The sequence below is a fragment of the Gossypium hirsutum genome, chromosome A05, assembly GCF_007990345.1.
Source record: "Gossypium hirsutum isolate 1008001.06 chromosome A05, Gossypium_hirsutum_v2.1, whole genome shotgun sequence".
NCBI lineage: Eukaryota > Viridiplantae > Streptophyta > Magnoliopsida > Malvales > Malvaceae > Gossypium > Gossypium hirsutum.
The window spans coordinates 83,333,372-83,349,437 of NC_053428.1; the positions used below are offsets into that span (position 1 = coordinate 83,333,372).

The 16,066-nt window shown below is 35.1% G+C and overlaps 2 non-coding genes across 2 annotated transcripts; both read left to right on the forward strand.

Annotated features, from left to right (window-relative positions):
• Window positions 1–311: 311 nt before the first annotated feature.
• Window positions 312–417, forward strand: LOC121230168 (small nucleolar RNA R71). The gene has a single exon (XR_005928119.1). It is a non-coding gene; the product is annotated as a small nucleolar RNA R71 (small nucleolar RNA).
• Window positions 418–15,037: 14,620 nt separating this feature from the next.
• Window positions 15,038–15,143, forward strand: LOC121229963 (small nucleolar RNA R71). The gene has a single exon (XR_005927914.1). It is a non-coding gene; the product is annotated as a small nucleolar RNA R71 (small nucleolar RNA).
• The last annotated feature ends 923 nt before the right edge of the window (window positions 15,144–16,066 follow it).

The window sequence follows — 16,066 nt, forward strand, 5'->3', positions numbered from 1 at the left end:
TTCCACTTGCATCGCACTGCATTACTTAATGTACCTGTGTAGAACCAAATAAACCATCAATCTTTTTATTCAAGATTTCTACCTGATTTCAAAGCATAGTAACCGAGTCAATGTTAAAAACGCCGGCTGCTTTTGTCGGCTTTGTCCTCATGACTTGCCACTGATAATTATTTAGTGACATCTCTTCTATGAACTCATAAGCGTCTTCGGGTGTCTTATTATTGATGGTTCCACCGGTAGCTGTGTCGATCATTTGTCTATTTAAGGGATTCAAATCATTGTGGAAAGTTTGAACTTGTAGCCAAAGAGGTAACCCATGGTCAGGGAACCTTCTTAATAAGTCTTTGTATCTCTTCCATGCATCATAAAGTGTTTCTAAATCCATCTACATAAAGAAGAAATATCATTCCTCAATTTAGCCGTTTTATCCTGCAGGAAATATTTAAGTAAAAATTTTTCAGTCATTTGTTCCCAAGTAGTGATTGACCCTCGTGGTAACGAGTTCAACCACTGTTTAGCCTTATTCCTTAATGAAAAGGGAAATAACCAAAGGTGAATCGCATCATCAGAAACGCCATTTATTTTGAAAGTATCACCGAACTCTAAGAAGTTTCCAAATGAGTATTTGGGTCTTTATCCTGCAAACCATCAAACTGAACAAACTGTGAAATCATTTGTATAGTGTTAGGTTTCAGTTCAAAATTATTTGCAGCAATTGTAGGTCTAACAATACTCGATTCAGCCCCGTTACATTAGGCTTAGTATAGTCGTACATAGTACGAGGAGCAAGATTCTGATTCACTGGATTTATGGCAACCACAGGAGGCAGCGGATTATTTTGATTTTCAGCATCTCCTCGGTATTATTGGTGTCGTCCTCGTGCTCTTCCTCTATATACTGTAAACATTGCCTTATTTCTCTATGATTTCTACGAGCTGTGCTTTCAATTTCCCTGTCAAAAAGTAGGGGTCCTGACGGGTTTTTTCTAGTCATAAACTATAAAAACCTGCCAGAAACAAATAAAAGAAAAATTAGTAAAAATAAAAAAAATTGAATTGCAATAAAAATAAAAATAAAAATGGCTAAATTAATAAAAATTAAGTGTTCCTAATATTAGTCCCCGGCAATGGTGCCAAAAACACGATGGTCACTAAACTAACTAAAATTTCGACTAAGGCCAGCGCACCTATCAAACAGTAGTATAGGTATGGTGAGACTGGAAATATCGTATCATAAGGACTAAAAGTACTAGTAATTACTATCTCTTTGTTATCTGAATAAGCACATCAGACTTGAATTGATATCCTAAAATATTAAAGCAAGACTTAAGAACAAATAATTAAGAATAAGAACGAGTATTTATCATATAACTCAAATAGTAATAAGATCTGTCTTAAGTTTCATTTCCCTCAAGTATTTAGGGATTTTAGTTCATAATGAGGGGGAAAAACATCTCAAAATTAGGAAAATAACAAAACATAAGAAACCCAAAAACCTCGGTAGAAATTGAATGGAGATCTTCAGTATTGTAGTAATTCCTACTTCTGAGTTGATTCCAATTGGCTATCCTTGAGTCTTTTCTACCTTCTACTCTCCACGTCCCCTTTGATCCTCTTCTAGGGTGTTTATATAGACTTTGGAATGCTTCCAAACCCTTAAAATTTGCCTTTTTTAAGTAGCATTAAACTTGGGCTCGACAGGGACACGACCGTGCGCCATACCCATGTGAAGGTGCTCAAGCCGTGTGTAATTTTGAGTTGGTTTTTAGTCGACATGACCATGCCACATAGGCGTGTGGCCTGCCCGTGTGTCTCACACGGGCGTGTGGGTTACCCATGTGAAAGTGCCTAGGCCGTGTGAAATACTGAGGTAAGTCCATTTTGTCTGTTTTTGGCCCATTTCTTGCTCTTTTCACCTTCTTATGCTCACCTAAGTATAAAACATGATTTTAAAGGATTAGTAGCATCAAATTCACTAAATCTTATAATAATTCATCCAAAACTATGCCAAGCATAAGGTAAAAATATGTATATATTATGGTTTATCATGAGGTAGCTTTGGCTACATGTATGGCACTTATGTGCAAAATTTCTGAGTATCCGTTAATATTTTGAGTGTTTAAAGAAAATGTCAATGTTGTGAAAGACTACGGTTATGTTGCGATGTGGTATAGGTATGTAAGTAAAACTCATACGTAATGAACACGATATGTGATAAAACCTTGGTAAGGTTGTGATTGAGTAAGTTATGACTATGAGAATTTGATGACATTTATGCAAATTATCTTCATGTTACTTGTATGTTAAATGTGTGGTTATGATGCTAATTATTTGCATAGGAACTTATTAAGCTTTAAAGCTTACTCCCCTTCCTTTCCCTTGTCTTATAGTGTAACCAAGCTAGCTCGGGGATTGGAAACCGTCGGAGATCCACTCACACCATCCACAATTATTTTGGTACCAATGATTTCAACATTTTGAGTTATAGCATGTATAAGGGACATGGTCATTTTGTTATCTGTCATAATTAATTTGGTCAAATGTGTTGGCTTATATTGGTTGAAAGTTCATTTTGTATAAGGCCATTCGAAATTGGCTACTTTTGGTATAAGCAATTTATATGGTGATGCCTTTCATGGATGTGAGAATTTACATGATTTGAGTTGATGAGTATGTGATGTTTGTGTATGATAGATGGTAGCATGTAAATGATGTGTTGATGTCTTGGTTGTCAATGATTTGGTTGTATGTATACGCTTGAATTGGTGTTATATTGTGTTGTGTAGGTGTGTGCATCAATGGGTGGCAAAATGGCTTGGTAAATAGCCTTATTTTTGTTCACACAGGTAGGCACACGGGCATGTGTCTAGACCGTGTGTGACACACGGCTTGCCCTATGGGCATGTGTTTAGGTCGTGGCCCCTGCACCTTAATTTTGAAAAATAAAATGCTCAGAATTGAGCATACGGGTAGAGACATGTGCGTGTTCAGGCACGGGCGTTTGTCCTGGGCGTGTGAAGTCTGCACTTATTTTATGAAAAATCATAAATTTTAAATCGACCACACATCCTAGCACACGGATGTATGACTTGGCCGTGTGTCTTCAATTTGTTCTTGGGTGACAAACAAAGAGTTACACGGGGTTGGGACACGGGTGTGTGTGATCACATGGCCTGCCCACACGGGTGTGTCCCATATCCATATGGGCGTGTAACCTCTATTTAGTGAAAATTTTTCTAAGTTTTGTAAATTTTTTTAAAGTTCTCTGTTTAGTCCCGAACCACTTCCAAAGCATGTTTTGGGTCTCTTAGGCTCGTATTAAGGAGTTTATGCGTAAATACAAAAAATTTTAATTTGGACGCAAATTGATGACTCAAAATTGTATGAAAGTTTGTGTGATAAGCCTAGTAATTCCTCGTAACCTGTTCTAGCTCGAATACGGGTAAGGGGTGTTACATTTAATGGTATCAGAGCTATGGTTTAGTCAATTCTCGGGCTAGCGTAGCGTGTCTAAGAGTCTAGCTATACACGCCATAAATGAACTGTGATAGTGTGATGGCTCCTGACAATTTTAAACTGTGTTTTCATATAATAAATGGATCTCGACCGAGCTGTAGTTGATGATGTAGAATGTAATGCACCAGTCCTGCTCAAGGGGTAGTTTCATCCAAAAATAGACCTCTCACGATCAGTCAAGGAGGAAGTGATAGGGAAGCCTTTCTCCACATGATGAACAAGTGGTATTTGGAGTTTGTTCGAACAAATTCGAATGCTCAACATCCTCCACCCCCTCCTTATCCTCAATCAATTCCCATAGTTCCTCAAAGTGTGATTTGGTAAAATAGAATAAGACTTTGGTTGATCAAATTTGAAAGCAATAAGCTTAGGAATTCATGGCTAATGTAGATGATGACCCAAAGAGAGCCGAGTTCTAGCTAGAGAATACTATCTGGGTATTTGTTGAGTTATCATGTACACCCGAAGAATGTTTGAAATGTGCTATATTGTTATTGAGGGACACAACATATCACTGGTGGAAGACACTAGTACCTATGGTACTGAGAGAGAGGGTTACATGAGATTTCTTTCAAGAGGAATTTCGAAAGAAATATATTAGTCAGTGTGATAAACCATAATATATACATATTTTTATCCTATACTTGGCATATTTTTGGATGATTTATCATAAGTTTTAGAGAATTTGATGCTCCTAATCCTTCAAATTCTTGTTCTATACTTAGGTGAGCATAGGAAGGTGAAAAGAGCAAGAAATTGGCCAAAAACGAACAAAATGGGCTTATCTCAGTATTCCACACGGCCTAGGCACTTCCACACGGGTAGACCACACACTCGTGTGAGGCACATGGGCAGGCTAGACGCCCGTGTGTCATGGCCGTGTCGACTAAAAACCAACTCAGAATTACACACGGCTTGAGTACCTTTACACGGGTGTGCCACACGGTCGTGTCCCTGTCGAGCCAAAGTCTAATTCTACTCGAAAAAGGGTAATTTTGAGGGTTTTGAAGCATTCCAAAGTCTATATAAACACCCTAGAAGAGGATTAAAGGGGACACGTAGAGTAGAAGGTAGAAAATACTCAAGGACAATCATCAGAATTAGCTTGGAAGCAGGATCTACTTCAAGACTGAAGATCTCCATTCAATTTCCTTAGAAGTTCTTTGGGTTTCTTTGTGTTTTGTTGTTTTCCCAATTTTGAGATGTTTTCCATTATTATGAACTAAACTCCCTAAATACCTAAGGGAGATGAAACCTAAGACGAATCTTGTTACTATTTGAATTATATGATAAATACTTGTTCTTATTCTTAATTGTGAGTTTTAATTCTTGTTTTATTATTTCAGGATATTAATTCAGGTTTTGATGTTCTTATTCAGTGGAGCAAAAGTCCCTGTTTAAGAGTAGATCCTCCATAATTATGCGGAGTTGCATGCAATCCTAAAGATAGGACGACATAAATCTGTCGGATTAGAGTCAAATCATAAACTGGCGGTTAGTCTGAAAGAATGATTCAGGTACTTGAAATATGCTCCGATGTTGTGTCCTAGAATTCGAAGGTAGTCGGGAGAAATATCTACCATTAGTCGAATTGGCATGTAACATAAGTTTTAAGTCGAGTATAAAGATGCAACCATATGAGGAATGAGGCATTATATGGCCGCAAGTGTCAAACTCTGTTGTATTGGACAGAGCTTAGTGAGAGACAGATTCACGGGATTGATTTGGTCAGAGAAATCGAAGAAAAAGTGAAGGTAATCCGTGATTGCTTGAAAGTCGCTTCAGATTAAAAAAAGTCGATGCAGATTTGAAAAGAAAAAAGATAGAATTTCAAGTTGGTGATAAAGTATTTCTGAAAGTATCTCTGTGGAAAAGATTCTGAGATTTGGCCGTAAAGGCCAGTTGAGTCCACATTTCATTGGGCCGTATGAGGTTATTGAAAGAATATGGCCAGTAGCATATCGGTTAGCATTACCGACAGAATTGGAAAGAATTCATAATGTGTTTCATAATGTGTTTCACGTGTTGATGCTACGATGGCACCATTCTGATCTCTCACATGTGATTTCTCCAATAGAGATTGAGATTCAACCGGATATGTCATATGGCTGAAGAACCAATCAAGATTTTAGCCAGGGAAGTTAAACAGTTGAAAAATAAAAGTATAGCCTTACTAAAAGTTTTGTGGCAACGACATAGGGTTGAAGAGTCTACGTGGGAACCTGAGAAAGCTATAAGAAAATATTACCCAAACCTATTTTCTGGTAAGATTTTCGGGGACGAAAATCCCTAAAGGGGGAGAGTTGTAACAGCCCGATTTTGGGTCTAGTCGAAACAGTGGTTTCGGGATCACAAATCTGATGTAGAAAAATTTATTTTTCTTATATTTTTATGGTTTACAATTTTATAGAATGATTCTGTGAAAATTTAGTTTGAAAATTTTGACGTTTGACCACTCAATTTAGCAAAAAGGACTAAATTGAAAAAAGTACAAAACCTGAGTTCTATAAGCTAGAGGTGTCTAATTGCTATGAAATTTTAAATTAGAGGTCCTTAGATGGTAATTAGACCATTTGTTAAGTTAGTGGACAAAAATGGACATGAAGTAAGAGAATTTTTAAGTTTTAAGTGAAGGGCATTTTGGCCACTATAGCTAATAAAAAGATGTCATCTTCTTCAATTTCATCCCCTTGTGCCAAATTTGAAGAGTCACTATAGCCAGGGTTTTGGCCAAAGCTTTCAAGCTCGATTGTAAGTCCGTTCTAGCCTCGTTTTTAATGATTTTCATGTTTTTGGGATCTTTGTAACCTAATCTAGCTTATTCAAGGACTAATTTGAAAGAAAGATGAAGTTTAAAATTTTACCCATGTTAGATATTTGTGTATTTTGACGTCTAATGATATAAAATACATGTTTGGTGTTAAATAAACAACTTTTGCTAAGTGATTTTCAGGAAAAATGTAAAAAATGACCTATTTGTAAAAGTTATAAAATAAGTAGTAAAAGTGTGATTAAATAAAAATGTGGGTTGGTATGACTATGAAGATGGGTCGGGTAGGCTTGGGTTTTGAGGAAATTAAATACATTTCATTTTACGAGCCTAGGGACTAAAATGTAAAAAGTTTAAAAGTTAGAGGCAAAAATGTAATTTTTCCATAACTTGATTTTTGGACTGAATTGTACAATGTGAATATTAAATGAGCTAAATTTTTTATTACAGATCAAGAAAATTGAGGTTCGAACATAGATCGGAGGAAAAACAAAGTGTTTGACGATTAGGTCAAATCCTACTATTTTGTACTGAGGTAAGTTCATATGTAAATAATGCATTGTTATATTTATGTTTCAAATGCTTTAATATTGCATGAATTGTGGTTGCCTCTTTGGATGTAATCGAAAAAGTTTCGATAAGTAAAAATTCCAGGTTGAGCCTTAGGAATAGAATAGGATACGAGTGACATGTCACTAGGAACCCATGTGTTTATGTGATCCAGGCACTGGTCTCATACATCCTACCAGTGGCTGGGTAGTTCGGCATGAGTTGCGGATACCTGATAGCTTGTGTGAGCAACATTGTGTAGCTACATCCTGATTGACAGCTTGTGTGAGCAGGCCCGTGAATAGCCCAAAAACGAGCCCATATGTATTATGAGATGTGAGGTAGCTTTGGCTACATTTATGGCACTTATGTGCAAAATTTTTGAGTGTCCATTAATATTCTGAGTGTTCAACGGGAATGTCAAAGTTGTGAAAGACTACAGTTATGTTGTGAAGTGGTACAAGTATGTACGTAAAACTCATACGTAATGAGCACGATATGTGATGAAACCTTGGTAAGGTTGTGATTGAGTAAGTTATGACTAGGAGAATTTAATGACATTTATGCATATTATCTTCATGTTACTTGTATGTTAAATGTGTTGTTATGATGCTTATTATTTGCATAGGAACTTACTAAGCTTTAAAGCTTACTTCCCTTCCTTTCCCTTGTCTTATAGTGTACCAAGCTAGCTCAGGGATCGGAGACTGTCGGGGATCCACTCACACTATCCACAATTATTTTGGTACCAATGATTTCAACATTTTGAGTTATGACATGTATAGGGGACTTGCTCATTTTGTTATGTATCATAATTGATTTGGCCAAATGTGTTGGCTTATATTGGTTGAAAGTTCATTTTGTATAAGGCGATTTGAAATTGGCTACTTTTGGTATAAGCAATTTATATGATGATGCCTTTCATGGATGTGAGAATTTACATGATTTGAGTCGATGAGTATGTGATGTTTGTGCATGATAGTTTGTAGCATGTAAATGATGTGTTGATATCTTGCTTGTGGCTGATTTGGTTGTATGTATACGCTTGAAGTGGTGTGGTGTTGTGTTGTGTAGGTGTGTGCATCAAAGGGTGGCAAAATGGCTTGGTAAATAGCCTTATTTTTGTCCACACTGGTAGGCACACGGGCATGTGTCTAGACCATGTGTGACACACGGCTTGCCCCATGGGCATGTGTTTAGGCTGTGTGTCCCCTACACCTTAATTTTAAGAAACAGAAGTGGATGACACGGCCTCAGGCACGAGTGTGTGTCCTGGGCGTGTGAAGTCTGTACCTATTTTATGAAACACTGGTAGGCACATGGGCGTGTGACTTGGCCATGTGTCTTCAATTTGTTCTTGGTTGACAAATAGAGAGTTACACGGGGCTGGGACATAGGCGTGTGTGACCACACGTTTTGCCCACACGGGCATGTCCCATATCCACACGGGCGTGTGATCCTTGTTTAGTGAAAAATTTTCTAAGTTTTGTAAAAATTTTTAAAGTTCTTGGTTTAGTCCCAAATCTCTTTCAAAGCATGTTTTGGGCCTCTTAGGCTCGCATTATGGACTTTATGAGTAAATACAAAAAGTTTTAATTTGGATGCAAATTGAAGACTCGAAATTGTATTAAAGTTTGTGTGATAAGTCTGGTAATGCCTTGTACCCTGTTCTGGCATCAAATACAGGTAAGGGGTGTTACAGACCCAAGACACACGCCCGTGCCTGAGGCCGTGTTCTTCACACGGCTGAGACACATACTCGTGTCTCTGCCCATGTGCTCAATTCTGAGCATTCTATTTCTAGAAATTTAGGAGCAGGGGATAGATAGCTAGAACACATGCCCATGGAACAGACCGTGTGTCACACATGGCCTAGACACACGCCCGTGTGTCTACCCGTGTGGAAACAATAAAGGCTATTTACCAAGCCTCTTGCCACCCTCAACTACACCTACACTTACACCAATTCAATGGCACAATTCATGACATACTTAGGCAACCAAAACATCCAAAATCATGGCTAGAGCATATCATTTCATTGTCAACACTTAACATGCTTACAACATCATATTCTACCAAACTAAATCATACTAATCTCACAACCACAGGTATCAAGACCAATACCTTCTTCAAGCAAAGTCTTATTTAAATCTTCTAACATATCAAAATACCAACTTAACCATTCAACAACAAACCAAGGAGCCACATTCAACTATTTACTAAGCATTGATAAACCATATCACCAACAAGGCATTGGCACATACATGTATATATATAAATATAACATATAAGCTTACAAACAATTTATTCAAAATGGGCCAAGTTACATGGCCATATTCCATGTCAAACCTTTGACAATTACAAGCCAATACCTTTGGTCAAATTCATAATGACACATATAACAAAATGACCAAGTCCCTATACATGCCATATTCTCAAAATGTTAAAATCATCGGTACCCAAAATAACAATTTGGTAGTGTGAGGCAATCTTCGACAATCTCTAACCCGAGCTAGCTTGGTAACACTATAAAACTTGGAAATAAAACAGAGTAAGCTATATAGCTTAGTAAGCCCGTATGTAAGAAATAAGCTAACATTGCCATACATTAACATGCAAGTAATATTGCATAAGATAATGTAAATTTACCATAATTCCATGATGATAATTCATTCCATCACAACTTACCTCGAAATCATCATTCCAAAACTTTCTAAACATAAGCTTTACATACATACGTGAACCATCTCGTAAGAGCATCACATTTATTCTCATCAGTGAAATACCAGTGAATCACTCGGAATAATAATGTCAGATACTCGGGAATTTTGCACACTAAGTGCCACATATGTAGCCAATGCTACCTAAGTCTCATATCTCATAATTGCTCGCTCTCGAGCTATTAACGGACTTGCTCACACAAGCTGTCAGTCTAGACGTAGCTATACGGTGCTGCTCACACAAGCTGTCAAGTAACTACAAGATATGCCGGTATACTCAACCACCAATAGGATGTACAGGACCAGCACTTGGATTACGTAATCACATAACACATGGTAACCCTAGTGACATGTCACTTGTAACCTAATCTATTCCTAAGGTTCAAACAAGATTTCTTACTTATCGAATCATCGTCGAACTCGTTCATAGAATTAAACTTGTCGACATAGTCAATCATATAGTTCATGCAATATTAAAACATTTAAATACAATTATATTAAAGCTAATTTAGCATACGAACTTACCTTGGTTACAAAAACGGCTATTAGTTTGATTTAGTCCACAACCTTGTTATTTCCCCGGTCTAAACTCGAACTTCGTTTTTCTTGATCTATAATATCAAACATAACTTATTTAATCATCACATTATTCAAATCATCCCAAAAACACACTATGGCAAAAATTACATTTTTTCCCTAAACTTTTGACATTTTGCATTTTAGTCCCTAGGCTCGTAAAATGAATTTCATTCAATTTCATCACAACCTAAGCCTAGCTAGACTTTACTAGTACTCATAACAGCTCACATTTTTCATTTATTCACACTTTTCTACACATTTTATAGACTTTTACAAATAAGTCCCTATTTAACTTTTTTATCGAAAATCACTTTGCAAAAGTCATTTAACAAAAAACAAACATGCATTTTCTACCATCAAAAATCAATATACATGCACATCCAACATGGGTAAAATTGTAGACTTTGATTTTCTTTCAAATTAGTCCTTGAAATAGCTAAATCAAGTTACAACGATCTCAAAAATGTAAAAATCGTTAAAACGGGACAAGAACGAACTTACAATTGAGCTTAAAAGCTTAGCCAAAAACCATAGCTATGTCTTCTCAAAATTTTTGGCGATGGAGGAAGAAGATGGAGAAAATTTTTCCTTTCTTTACTTATTAGTCCATTTAATAACCAATTTACTAAAATGCCCTTAATGAAAAACATTAAAAACATACTTAACCATGTCCGTTTTTGTCCACTATTAGTATAATGGTCTAATTACCATTTAAGGACCTCCAATTTAAATTTTCATAGCAATTAATCACCTTTTGCTAAGGGAAATCAAGTTTTGCACCTGTTGCAATTAAGTCCTTCTAGCCAAATTAAGTACTCCATCAATAAAATTTCTTAACGAAATTTTCACACAATTGTTCTATCATGTTGTGGACCTTAAAGAAACAATAAAATAAATATTTCTACTTCAAATTTGTGGTCCCAAAACCACTGTTCCTATTTGACCCAAAAACGGGTTGTTACACAAGATCCCTTTGCTATTTTTGGCATGAAATCCTTTGATTTTCTCCATGTATGTCATGTCGTCCCTTGATTTCCTCCCATTCTTGTGTTGTCCCCTTGATTTCCTCATGGTCCCTTAATTCAAGGAACATGGTTGAGGAAGGTGAAGAAAAGGTCTTTTGGATGGTTTTGCCCTTAGGTGGACAGTTTGGGCCCTTTCCTCCCTTCGTGGGTTGTCCATGATTTTTTATTCACTCTGTAGTTGGGTTAAGATAAATTATGAGGCCCAATAAGTATATTTGGGGCAAGAAATCATCCCAAGGCAGTGAACTTTTGCTGTCTTTTTCCACTAAGACCATTTATTTCCTCAGAAAGATAAAAAACAATGTGTTTAACATAAAATTAGTTAAAATAACACATTTTCAAACTATCAAATTTATATAATAGAATTATAAATAAAAACGACAAGAAGTGTTATCAACTACCAATAATTTTCATAATTTATATATTAAAAAGTGTTGAAAATAACTTTATATTTTAGAGTTATCACACCCCCAAACTTAAATCATTGCTCATCTTGAGTGATGAGAAATGCTAAAAACCTATCAAACCAAGTATTCCTCATGTAGTCATGCATTAGCAGAATCGTGCCCTCAAATTAATTTTATAGATAAGTAACTTGTTGACAGTTATTATCTATATTTACTCAAGTATCAAAGTGTTATTAAAATCACAATTTAAATGTTTTTTTAATGAATATGCATTTTATTTTCCTCCACTTAATTTTTTAATTCTCTAGATTAAACTAAGCATCATTCCTTAGGTTTAATATAGGTCTTCATATGTTGAATTTAATAATTCATCTCAACTAATGTAGTCAGCTTAGCAGTTTAAATCAATAGGTCTTTACAGGGTTGTAATAGGGCTAGGTTTAAGATGTGGATTGGGATTGACATTTTTTGGCTTAACAACCTTAAACTCAGCTTGCCTTGGATATCATATTATTGACATAATTTACCTCTAAATGGGATGTTTTCCCAGAAAGATCTAACTTAAATGCTCATAACTTTTTCTCTCTCTCTCTCTCTCTCTTTTAATTCTATAACTGCTTGAAGAAATAACTTTTTGAGCATGTTCCCCTCTAAACTCCCCCAAACTTATTCTCAAAACATATCCAAGACAAACAAGGTTAAGATTTGGTGGTACAGAAGGTCGAGAAAATTATTTTAAGGAAAACTACTTAATTCATGGTTCAATTAAAAAAAATTGGCCATATAGCTCAAATTGGGCTTTCAAGGGATGATAATCGATAAAGTGGGCTTGGAAAGCTCAAACAACCCAAGAAAGTTTTCTTAAATCATTTTAAAATCACTATGCTTCCTAGGATTTCGCCTTAAGGAAATTATCAAATCAATTCTAAAGACTAAACCCTTATGCATACTTAGATTTTTCTAAGGGAATTTAAAATATTTTATGGTGGAATCTATACATACTCACTAACTTAGCATTCATTTCATAATTTATTTAACATAAAATACTTGAGATAAATAAAATAGTGATACATGTACCCAAACTAACATACAATGCGAAATTAACTGGTGTTGAGCATCATTTCACTTGCATACCTCCATGCAAAAATCAGTTTCCCCCAAAAGACTAAGAAACAACTTATAAAAGCCCATTTTCAATGAAATCAGAATAGTAGTTTTGAGACCACAAATCTAATGTAAGAATATTTATTTTTTATTATTTTAATGTCTACAGATTTTTACCAAGGTTGTATAAAAAATTCATTAAGAAATTTTATCATATGCATGCTTAATTTGGTGAAAAGGACTAAATCGTAAAAAAATGCAAAATTAGAGTTTTATAAGTTAAAGGTACCAAATGTCTATGAAATTAAATATTTAAGGGATTTATGTGGTAATTAGACCATTTTTATATTGAGTGGACAAATATGGACATTAATTAAGTAAATTTGAATTTAAAAACAAAAGGTTAAATATGTAATTAAATAAATATATCATATTTAAAATAAGTAAAAGATTGTATCATCTTCAACCTTGATTTGTTCCACCGAAATTTAAAAGAAGGAAAGCCATTTTTAGGGTTCTTCCATTCATCCATAATCTATCCTTGCATTTAAGTGAATCTCGGTCTTGTTTTTAATGATTTCTATGTTTTTGAAGTTGTTGTAGCTTAATCTAACTAGCCCAAGGACTAATTTGTAAAACTGTTAAAAGGTTAGGGTTTTTCCATGAATTTGTGCATGTGAGTTTTTATGTTTGATGGAAGAAAATGAATCTTTGTTGTTAATAAACAACTTTTGTAAATTGATTTTTGTTGAAAATGTCAATTAGGGATTTATTTGTAAAATGTGTAAAATACATGGTGAAATTGTGAAATAATGGTTTGTATGAGTTGCTATGGGATTATATTTAATTCGAATAGCTTAGTATGTGGATGATATTGCATGAATTTCAATTTACAAGATTAAGGACTAAATTGTAAAGAAGTTAAAAACATTAGGGGTAAAAGTGTAAATTTATAAAAGTATGTATTTTGGACTGAATTGAATAGGATGAATATTGAATGGATTGAATTTTCTTTTTTAGATGAAGTTAAGCCTCATATGGATCTAGATCGAGGGAAAGATAAAGTATCAGATTAGTTGATCCTATTTCATCATTTTTTGTGATCGAGGCAAGTTCATATGTTTATATAGTGTTTTAATGTATTCAATTTAAATGCTATTATGTTGTGCATCATATCGTGTCACAATGGAAATACAATGATGTTACGATGACTATCGAGCCCCGTTTGAACCCTAGGAATATATAGGAAACAAATGATATGTCATTAAGGTTACCATGTTTCGGGTGTTGGTCCTGAATGTCCTACCAATGGCTGAGTTCTGGCATTTGTTATGGATACTCGTCAACTTGTGTGAGTGGCATTGTGTAGCTACATTTCAACGGTCATCTTGTGTGAGTAGACTCATTTATGGCTCGAGTAACCATCCATTTAAAGGAAAGGAAAGGAGTGGTTTCAACCATGTGTTTAGCACACTTTGTGTGAGCTTTACGCGTATCCGATATTATTCTAAGTGGTTCAGCGGGCATGAAAAGGGAAAGAACGGTAAGTGTACCAAAATCTAAATAAAGAGCTCATGAAAAGGTATGAAATGTTAATGATCAAAGTATGAATACTTATTTTTATGAGAAGTATGATTTAAGTGATGTTAAGCTCATGTACTATACCTTATCATGTGATGGTATTGTTAAGTTATGTGTTTAATCATTAACTTGTGTTGTTGATGATGCTTAGGCTTGTCCGAAACTATGTTGGATTGATTCATGTCTATTTTTATGATTATGCTTTGAAATGGTAAGCTATTTTTATGATTTACAAACTTGCTAAGCATTATGTGCTTACGTCATTTTTCTTTCCTATGTTTTATAGATCATAGGAAGCTTGATTAGTTTCAAAGCTCGTTGGAGACCTATCACACTATCCAACGATTATATCGGTAGATTTTGCCATGAAGGGTTCTAGTAATTTGATTGTGGACCTGGATCATTCCTATTTTGATTTTGGTTTCCCACATAGTAAATAGATTCTAGATTTGATGGGCAGTTCTAAAACACATGATTATCTCCATAATAAACACATGAGATGTTTTCAAACTGGCTCGACTGCTGACTTGTTATGTTAGCATTAAAACCATTAGCAGTAAGGTACTTAGTAGGAAGTGTATCGACTTTATGAACTCTGGCCACTCTTCTTCCTATGGCTGCTCAATTAGTCAGCCACTGATAGTTGTTGCTAGAAATCCTTTCAAAGATTTTACAAGCTTCATTGTACAATTTTGAAAGAAGAGCTCCATTGGCCAAAGCGTCTACCACCATTATTGTATGTGTATTGAGACCATTGTAAAAAGTCTCCAACTGAATACTGTAAGGAATACCATGTTGAGGGCACTTTCATAATAATTTCTTAAATCGATCCCAAGCCTCAAAAAGAAATTCTTTGTCAAGTTGTTGAATATAGTGATTTAATTTCTTAGCTTGACATTTTTTCTTGATGGAAAATACTTCATCAAGAATGATTTAACCAATTCTTGCCATGTTGATACCGAATAAATCGGTTAGGAATTAAACCATGGTCATGCTCATCTCTCAATGAGTATGGGAATAACTTCAATCTCAAAGCGTTTTCAGTCATTCTGGCTAGCTTTAATGCATTACTCACTTCCATGAATAAGTAAAGGTGCAAATCTGGATCTTCGGTAGGCATTCCACTAAATTGGTCCATTGTTTGCATCATTTGGAGCATAACTGGCTCCAATTCAAACTAAATGGGTTCAATTTTGGGTATCACAAATTTCGGATTGAGTTCATTGAATAAAGGCATGCCATACTGGTGGATGGCATGACCTTTATCATCAGGAACGATGACTGAATTATGAACATTGTAAATAGCTCCTTGATTCTTATTTTGTTTTTTAGGATCCATTTCTATAGCTTGTGTTTTGACAACTCATTGCCTTCTTCTCTATTTGAAGGTGCATTCAATCTTAGGGTTAAGAGGAAATAGATCAATGATTCAGTCTATGTTCATAAACTATTGGTACTTGAAAAAAAGCACAATAAAGAAAGCTTAAACAAAAAGAATAGGATTTAAACAAAATTTCAAATTTTGAATTTCAAAAATAATGTCTAAAACACAGTCCCAGGCAATGACTTCAAAAACTTTACGAGCGATTTTCAAATATGTGCAAATGTACACAGTTGTGACAAGTACTAAGTAGTAAGTATACGAGTTATCGTCTCCACGGGGGATTGTATATGCAATTTATTTGTGGAATTAATTCTTAACAACTTGGCATATGACAATTAAAAATATTAATGTGGGGTAAGAAATTTAGCACTAAGTATACTAAAGATGCAAACAAAAAAAAAACACAATACAAAAGATAATAACAGCAGGAAA